The sequence below is a fragment of the Urocitellus parryii genome, chromosome 6 (assembly GCF_045843805.1).
Source record: "Urocitellus parryii isolate mUroPar1 chromosome 6, mUroPar1.hap1, whole genome shotgun sequence".
In the NCBI taxonomy this organism is placed as follows: Eukaryota; Metazoa; Chordata; class Mammalia; order Rodentia; family Sciuridae; genus Urocitellus; species Urocitellus parryii.
The window spans coordinates 110082734-110092621 of record NC_135536.1 but is presented as its reverse complement, the minus strand read 5'-3'; the positions used below and the strand labels follow the sequence as shown (position 1 = coordinate 110092621).

Sequence of the window (9888 nt, the reverse complement as noted above, 5' to 3'; positions counted from 1 at the left end):
GTGCCAGGGAGGAAGAGCCAGGTCGGTTGGCGCGAGCTGGAGCCTTGAGCAAAAGGGGCAAAAGGTGGCAAAAGGGGAAGCACTGTATTCCTCACCCACGCCCGCCCGGGGCTCGGGATCTCCCGACTAGAGGGGGAAACCACAGTGCGATTCCCCATTTACACCGCGCGTCACGAGCCAGCACGGCCCAGCCCCACCCACCTTCTCCGCCCCTTTCCAAGAAGGCGCTAGGACCTCGTACCTCCAACCCGGCCCCCCCCTGCGCCCTCGGGCCAAATTCGGCCTGTGATTGGTGTTCGAGGGCTCGATGCCCGCCCCCGCCCTTTCCGTCACTACCAAGATGGCGCCGGTTGCGGCGGCTGCCGCGGCTGGAGCTGAAGAAGGAGGCGGAGGCAGCCGCGACCGCGAGGGGAGGGGGAGTCCCGTCTGACTGAGACGGCAGGCCTGGGCGGGCGGGGGTGCCGCGCAGGGCGGAGCGCTGGGCTGGGGATGAGCTAAGCGGGCTCAGAGCGCCGCGGTATTCAGCCCCTCGTGTCCCGCCGCCGTGCGTGAGGGATCTGGCGCCGCTCTCTAAGCTTGACCCGCTGCTTGCGCTGGGGCCAGCGGGGAGGTGAGTGAGGGGACAGCTACGCGGGCAGCGGTGGCTTGTAGAGCTGTCACGGCCCCGAAAGGTGACAGCCGGGGGCGCGGGACTCTGGCGGTGGGACTCGGGAGGCGGCACGGATGGCCGCGACCTCCGCCCCGGCTCCTGGAATCCGGGCCGTCCTCCGTGGGCTCCGTGCGCCCGGAGAAGGCGCGGCGGTGCCGAATGTAGCGCGGGCGTCTCTGCGTCGGACGCGTGGGGGGCTCCGGTGTTTTCATTCCAGATTTTCTATTAGGGGCTGGCCTGGGGCTGTTGTTGTTTGGGTGGTGGGGGCGGGGAGGGGGAGGTCCTGGAGCTGGATTTTGACAAGCTCGTTACGTAAGTCGGAGGTGGCTTCCCGGAATCCCACCTGCTCTGTATTTTAAACACGCGCAGAGGGTGAGCCTGGGGAGCCCGGGTCCCGCCTTTTCCTCCTGGTGGTCTGCCCAGCTTTCCCCGGCCCGCGGGCGCCGGTTCCGCGTGAGCCCGGCCAGCGTCCAAGTTGGCCAGGTTTTTCAATCTTTTTTTTTTTTTTTTTTTTGCGGGGCGGTGGGGGTGGGGTGGGCGATTCGGTTATTATCGTTACCTTTAAAGTTTATCGCTTTATGAGGGGAGGAGAAAAAAGAAAAAGGCTTGTGACCTAAAATTGGGTCGCAGCGACAGCTTTTCGTTATGGTGCTTTTAAACGACAGACGTGCCGGACGATTTTTGTTGTTCCAGGGTGCTTTTAATTCAAACGTATGGTTACGCCTAGGAGCCTTAGAGAAGGGTTTTTGTCTTATAGGACAGTTATGTCTTGTTTGCAACAGCAGGACAGGCATCAGGCAACAGGCATGCATTTATTTGAGGAGAAAACGCGTGTCAGCCAGTTAGAGACTCCTGAGGGCAGAAATTGTATTAGTCTGTGAATATGTTATTCTTTAAAATGTATTATACATTAATGAAAAGAATAACCCTAGTATAAAAGAAGCAATCTCATAAAATTACAAGCTCTTATTTGGTATGTATATAGCCTCATTCTGATTTTGGCCTACCCTCTTCCACCTCTTCCCTCCTTGGGGAAAGGAGACTGAGACACCTGTAAACAGTGTAGCCCAGGTTACAGTAATCTATTGTAGTGCATTTAAGATTATTATAAAAAGTAGTCTCTGGGGGATATAACATTGAATAATAAGAACTCTTGGGTAAGTTAATTCAGTTTATGTTTATAGTAGATCTGGGATTCAGCTTCTGAAAATTAAAAAGTATACAGAATTCTGAGCTATTTGAACCCTGTTTGAACTTATAATGAAAGACTGTATTTGGCCTCTTTTATGGGAACTTTGTTTTGGGGAGAAGTAAACATTTTGGGGTAATTTTTAATTCATTTTTACAATTTCCCTTTGAGTCAGAGTTCTCAGAAAGGAGTCCAGAGTAGTATATCAGTATCTGTGATATACGTTACATAATTTTCTTTTTCTGAATGTTTAAACACAGACCTACTTCACTGTGTGATTTTATAAGAATGCACTTATTAGAGAAGTTGATTATCTTGACATCAGCCCGATATTGTGAACAAATGAATAAAATTTGCCTTGAGTTTTAAACTGTGTACACAATTTTACATTTTTAAAAATTGGTGAAGCACAGTATAAATTTTCTGTTCATTTAGGAGAGGAAGGAAGCTGATGTGATTTGTTTTGAACTTTTCCACATGAATTACCACTGGCTTAAATAGTTATTGATTCTTAAGTTTCTGGAACTATTGTCCTGTTTCTGACAACCTAAATAATATTTAGTATAATTGGAAGGATATTTTTTAAAAAGAAACATTTATTAGTTCATTAAAAAATAATAAAAATTATGGCAGAGTATTAGGAAAAAACTTATTTTCCTGTTGTGTGATTATTGGTTATGTTATCTTTTATTGTTTGCAGAATTTTTCCAAGCATCATGCTTATTTCAGAAACAGAAATGTTCATTATATTATAATCTTGTGCTTTCTTACTTAAAAGCTCATTCTAAGTGGAAAATGTAAGTTGTTCTAGCAGGAAAATTGACTTGCTATTAATCTCTAATGTCAGAGACTTATCTTTGTAGGACTTTTCTCTTTCATATCAGAGGTAGAAGAAGAGAATGGATAAAGATAAAAGTAGTGAATTTTTTTCCTTTCTTATTTGTCTATTTTTTAGTGCCCTCGATTGATTGTTTATTGTTCAGGAGAATTTATGGTAGGGGTTTTTATGGGAGCCTAGTCACATTTACCATAATTTTACTTTGAATTCTAAAAGGCCAGTGTAGCACTTTACATTTAATAACGTATTAATTTACATAGGGTGTTATTATAATAGCAAAAAAATTGAACAGTCAAAATATAGTATGGAAATGGTGAAATTTAAGATAATCTATGTGGTGGATCTGGCTACTAGATATCATTTTAAAAAACATTTACTGACATGAAAAAGTACAATGTTGAGAGGAAAATCATAATATAAAGAAATATAATATTTATAACATACCACATGTAAATGTCTAAAAGGCTTGGCAGGAAATACATAAAATATTAACAGTTATTGTCTCTGGGATGACAGGATTAAAGGTAATTTTGCTATTAATATTTTTTTCTCACTTCTGAACAATTATTACTTTTGGGGTGGTGGGGGCCAGGTACCAGGGATTGAACTCAGGGGCACTCGACTACTGAGCCACATGGCCAGCCCTATTTTGTATTTTATTCAGTGACAGGGTCTCACTGAGTGCTTAGCGCCTTGCTCTTGCTGAGGCTGGCTTTGAATTCCTGCCTCATCCTACCAAGCAGAGCCACTGGGATTACAGGCCTGAACCACTGTGCCTGGCCAATTATTACTTTTATAATTACAAAATGACATTAGAATATTTTTTAAGGGTTATGAGGGGAAATACTGAAATTCCAAATAACCATTGTTCCAACAAGGAAACTATCTTATGATTCATTGGAATCAGAATCAACCCAAAATATGGTGTGTATTTGTAGTACACAATACTAGAAACAGGTGATAATTTAGATAAAGGCATTGCTCTAATTACCAGTACCAACATTGTTTAAGTTTTACATATGTAGATGTTTTGCACTATTTGCACATTGCTTTTCTCCAACCTTTTCTGTTTGCTTCCTACACCAAACTGTTCTTGTTGACAGTGCCACCTATTGATGAACTTCTCTTCCCAGTCTTTCCTCATTACTTCATCAGTTATTAGGCAATGGTTTTGGGATGTTTATGAGATCCCAATATTTTGCTAGTGACTGAGGATACAAAGGTGAATGAAACATGATTTTAGCCTTCAAACTTTGCCTGAGAATGCTTTTTTTCTTTATGAGCCATCAGCACACAACGAATACTTTGCTTTTCCAATTTCACTGCTAATATTAAGGTAGTATCTTTTCCTGGTGTTCATATCCTCTGGTAACTTCATTAGTGGGAAAATGTATTGAGTTCCTAGACAAACAATATAAAAATGAATTTTTGAAACATTACTTGACTTTATGTTGGGGAATCTTGTATTCTGAAAGGCTGTATTTATATCTATGGTTGTTATTTTTTTTAAATGTGTGAGACTTTCTTGGTTCCTTTTTCTTACTTCCTTCAGTTGAAAATCATAAACAAGAGAAAAAATAAAAGAGACAAAGTACCCAGAAAAAAGAAAGATATCATGGGAGTTTTTCTATTAGTTCTATACTCTATTTTCACTAAAAATAGTGAGTCATCAAAATGAATAAGTATACTAAGTAAGAGATAACAATTTCTGGGTCACTTTGCTAAAGTTTTTCCCTTCTGATCAGTGTGAAAATTCATTTTCCATATTTATGTTAAAAGTTTATATGCATATGTAAACTCACAGTTTAACTATTTTTGTTTTGAGTAAAAGCTGCAGTACTGAGGAGTGAACCCAAGGGTGTTCTACTGCTAAGCTACATCCCCAGACCTTTTAATTTTTTAATTTTGTACAGGATTCCTCTTAAGTTCTCAAGGTTGGCCTCAATCTTGTGATCCTCCTGCCTGAGCCTTCCAAGTAGCAGGGATTACAGGCATGGGCCACTGTGCCCCGCTTAAATTCCTTAAATTTGTTTTTGTTTTTATTGTAATATTGTTTTGTAGATGAGACATTTTTATTTTTGAAAAACTTTAAAGTAAATTACCAAAATATGTAGTATACACCCATACCCACATATAAAAATGTTAACATTTTCATTTTGGCTTCAGATACATTTTAATATAAAAAGATCTATGTCATAGTCACCACACTGAATTCTAAAATAGCAGTGTAGAACTTTATACTTCAGTGAAGTTAGACTTTCTTCCCAGTTTCATCTCTCTCCTTCTTCCCTCCCAGTTCATAAACTATATGTATGAACAATATATGGCATTGCTTTGGGTGCTTTTAAAAAGTATTGGCTTTGGAACCATACTTCCTTGTTTTAAATCTTGACTCTGCTTACTTAAAAGTTTCATGATGTTAGATAAGTTATTTAATCTTTACATGCTGCGATGTCTTCATCTATCAAGTAGGGCTAACGGAATTGTCAATTTCATAAGTTTGTTGTAAAAATTAAATAAGTTTATTTGCAAAAGGTGCTCAAAATTGTGCCTGGCACTTTTTTTTAATGTGCTGATAAGTTTAAGTAGCTGTTAATATGATTGTATCATGGAATGCATATTTGTTGATATGAATTGTTGTTGATATTGTAGGTCCAGTTAATTATTTTCATTGTTGTGCAGTGTTCCATTGAATTAATATACTCATTTTATCATTTCCCCTATTAATGAGTATTAAATTGTTTTCATTTTTTTTTTTTTTTTACCTATTATAAACTTTGCCTCATTAATGTCACCACATCTCTTGAAGCAACATGCCAGAATATCTCTAGGTCATATACTTGGTTGTCATATTGCTGGGTTCTAGGGTAGAAGTATCTTTCCCTTTATAAGATATTTATAGGATATTGGCAAACAATGTCTCTCCATATCCTTGCCAGCAGTTAGTGTTGTCAGACTCTGATTTTTGCCAGTCTGAATGGTATTAAAATGGCATTTCATTTTTGTCCTTTTTTTCATCTTTTAGTATTTTTGGTTATCTCTTCAGTGATTTGCACATTTTCTGTTGAGCTGCCTTTTTTCTTAAATTTTAAGATTTTTTTCAGCATAGTTATAAATGTTAAGGAAGCTTGTTTTTTATTTGTTTTTTGAGGTCTTCAAATCTCTTGGAACAATTACCAGTGCAGACCTAAGTTATTATAATTTTAAACCTTAATATATTGTTGATAGTGAACTTTCTAATGTGCTTTCTCAAAATAGGTATAGTTACAGTCTTTCTAAGACTGAGGAAGTATTTCAGTAATGTACTGAAAATATATTTTACCGAAAATTACTTAAAATTTGTTGACTTCAAAATCCAGGTAGAATTTTATTAATATGATCAATATTACTTGTTAGTCCAAAATTCAAGAGGCCTCCTGCTTAGGGGAGAATTTTCTCTTCCTATTGCTTCCTTATTAAGGAATCAAAATGTAAACAGATGAAATGACTGACAGACACTTTTATCCGCAATATTATAAACTTTTAATCAATGGCAAGATGATTTTACATAGTACTCATTGTATTTCTGTTTTTGCTCGGCCACTATATATGACTGAGAGAACTAAGATCAGCCTGGTTTATTTTGGCTCATAATTTCAGAGATTTCAGTCCTTGGTCAACTGACCCTGTTGACTTGGAGCCTGTGCAAAGCAGCACTGTCATGGTGAGGAGTGTGTGATAGAGCATAGCTGCTCACTTTAGAGTAGCTGGAGAGACAAAGAGGAAGACGAGCCACTGGGGTCTCTAGCTCCTTCAAGGGCACTCCCTCAGTGTCCAAATTTTTTCCACTATGTCTTGTAATGCCATGGTCAAGACTTCAACACACTGGCCTTTGGGAGATATTCAAGATCTAAACTATAGCAGATACAGCCAGGTATTTTGTGGAATGCCCTTCATTTTGGTTCGTCTGATGTTTTTTTCATCATTAGACTGGAATTTTGGATTTGGGGAAGGATAACCACAGAGATAAAGTGGAAATTTCATTGCATAATTTCAAAAGTAAATACTAGCAATAAGGGCTGTCATTAATATTGCTGGATAATCTTGCTGAATTTCTTTATAATTATTCTTGCTGAATAATTATAAAAAGGTGACTTTTATTAGGTTGGCTTACTTGACCAGAAGCTGGATAGTTCATGATGGCTTCTGCAGACTGGAGAGCTGGAAGAACCAGTAGTTGCACAGTCCAAGAGGCTGAAGCCCCAGAACAAGAGGGATCAACGGTGCTATCCTAGACCAAAGGCTTCTGGAGAATCACTGGAGAGTCCACTTTGGAAGAGTGAAGAAACAAGAGTCCCATATCTTCAGATGATCTCAGCAGCAATCGAGAACCATGATGAAGAAGAATCAAGCTTGCGTAGGCTGATGCTTCCTTGTCTTCCAACTTTTATTCCATCTAAGCCATCATCTTATTGGATGGTGCTGCCCACACTTAGGGAGGGTCTCCATTTTCAGTTGGCTATCCTACATGCCAATCATTCCTAGACACACCCTCACCCACACACCCATAAGTATTTAATCCTTGACATCTCTTAATCCAATGAAGTTGACAATTCAGATTAACCACTACACTGCAGTAGTACAGGATTCTCTACTGTAAGGTTTTCTCATAGTCTACTTTTTAGAAACAAGTCACCAAGTATAGCCCAAACCCTGAAAATTAGGCATTACCTTATTGAGGACTCCTTTAATTTGTAAAATTATTTGTAATTCTTCTATTGAGAAATTTTCCTCCACTCCCTCATTTATTGTGTTGCTCAGTTTGTTTCACCCCTTTCAGATTGGCTCCTGTGACCAACAGGACATAACCCATCGTTTTGCTTGCATTATAAGTTGCTCCAGTGCCCGTCTTGTATATTCCCTGCTCCAGCCCTAGCATCAGCCTTCTCCTAAGGATCCCTTGTTCCTTTTATTGGAGGATGATAGGTTCTGGGTACTAGACATGCTTATTACTATTGGTAGGCCTTCATAGTGCATGGACTTATAAAATACATGTATGTATATTAACATATATGCTAACAGAACTATTTTTGTTTGTCTACATTTAAGCAGAATATGAGTTCATGCTAACATCTTTGACTAATTCACTAACACATGGTTTATTCTAGCTTTGTCTCCTTGCTTATCCATATACCCCCCTCCAAAAACTAGAGACCTGATTCTCACCATTTGACATCCATTTACTTCTTTGTTCAATCCAAATATACATATATAGCAGAATTGTTAATCTGTATCTCTGTGAAAATTGACTTTAACACCGAGAGCAGTATTTATTGTTATAGTTACTTTTGTCTTTAGCCTTAGTGTTTCTAGTCAAAACATTGTTTCCCAAAGATACTTAGGTTAGAACCTTTTCTCCTTATCCTCCATTTTTAAATTTTATTTTTATAAATTGGTGTAAATTACATAATAATTACACATAAAACTTTAAAATAGTTTCCTCGTTTAATTATAGGTTTGTATGATTTTCTTTTTATGACTTTTGTGGCAAAAGCAGTTCCTTTCATGAAAGTGGTATTTCTTTCTTTTTAAAATTTTTTTATAGTTGTAAATGGACCAAATGCCTTTATTTTATTTGTTGATTTTTATGTGATGCTAAGGATCGAACCCAGTGCCTCACATATGCTGGGCAAGTGTTCTGCTACTGAGCTAAGCCCCAGCCCTGAAAGCAGTATTTCTTGAGGAGGTTTAGTCAGAATAGTATTCCTTTATTTGGTTGTTAGTTTACTTCTTTAGATATAGACCAAATTATTGCTTCAGATGTATTTAGTAGTACATATTGAGATATGCCATTTAGTGGATCAGTAAGACCATTGTAAGTAAACAAATAGAGAATATTATTTGAGAGCTGTATTTTTAAAATATTTTTTAAGTTGTTGATGGGCCTTTATTTTTTATTTACTCATTTTTATGTGGTGCTGAGAACTGAACTATTGCCTCATGCATGCTAGGCAAGTGCTGTATCACTGAGCTACAACCCTGGACTGAGAGCTGTATTCTTTTAATAACGTTCTATGTACTAGCTCATTTAACTCTCCTAAGTAGTCTGTGAATTAAATACTTCATTATTTTGTCTTATGTGTGTGTGTATATTTTTTCAGTACTAAGGAGTGAATCCAGGACACACTCCCACTGAGCTATATTTCCAGCTCCCCTTTTATTTTATATCTTTTGAGACAGGGTCTCACTAAGTTGCCCAGGCTTGCCTCAAACTTGTGATCTTCCTGCTTCAGCCTCCTCAGTAGTTGGGATTTCAGGCAGGCACCACTGCACCTGACTATTTTGTCCATTTTAAAAATGAGGAAATTAGACACTTTGTGGTTAAACAATTTATATAAGGTCACACAGCTAGTAAGTGACAGCTATAATTTAAATGCAGCCAGTCTGATTGTGGAGCCTGCCCTCTTAATCACTTTGATATATTACCTGTAAATAACAAGAAGAGCTCAAAGAGTGGTAAGTATTATAGAGGGAAACAGGGTGATTGAGAGAATGAAAAAGAGTCCTCAAGAAAGTTGTTAGGGGAGTCCTCTCTTAGGACATAACACTTGACAGATAAGGACTCCCGAGCTGCTGGGATTATAGGTGTGGGCCACCTCTTTATTCCATTAACCTTGTGTATGTGTGGTATTGGGGCTTTAACCTAATGGCACTTTACTACTGAGCTGCATCCCTAGCTCTTTTTATTTTTTATTTTGAGACAGGGTCTCCCTAAGTTGCACAGGCTGGCCTGGAACTTGTGATCCTCCAGCCTCAGCCTCCTGAGTCACTGGGATTGCAGGTGTGTGTCATTACACCTGGCTTCCTTTATGTCTTTTAAGTCTCAGTTAAGGCATTACTTACTCCAGAAATCCTTCTCAAGATCTCTGCTCTTTTCTGGATTATGTGATCCCTTCTGGAATAATCTGTTAGTAACTGTGTCATACCTCAAGCACATCAGTTACCTGGCCCTGAGAAGGCAAAGTCATTGTACTGTCATGTATAACTAATTAAAACAAATAAAAAAATAAAAAAATTGTTGAGTGGATTATTGTAGTATTGGAGAGGCAGTATAAAATAATTGACTTTGGGGGCTGGGGTTGTGGCTCAGTGGCAGAGTGATTGCTTCACATGTGAGGCAATGGGTTCGATCCTCAGCACCACATAAAAATAAGTAAACAAAATAACAAAATA

General features: G+C 38.8%; 1 protein-coding gene across 1 annotated transcript in view; it reads left to right on the top strand.

The window, feature by feature from the left end:
* Positions 1-355: 355 nt before the first annotated feature.
* Dennd4a (DENN domain containing 4A) overlaps positions 356-9888 on the top strand; it is a 105246-nt gene continuing 95713 nt past the window's right edge. Inside the window, exon 1 of the mRNA XM_026384803.2 lies at positions 356-610. The gene's annotated coding sequence lies outside the window, so the exon portion shown is untranslated. The remainder of the gene's footprint in view (positions 611-9888) is intronic.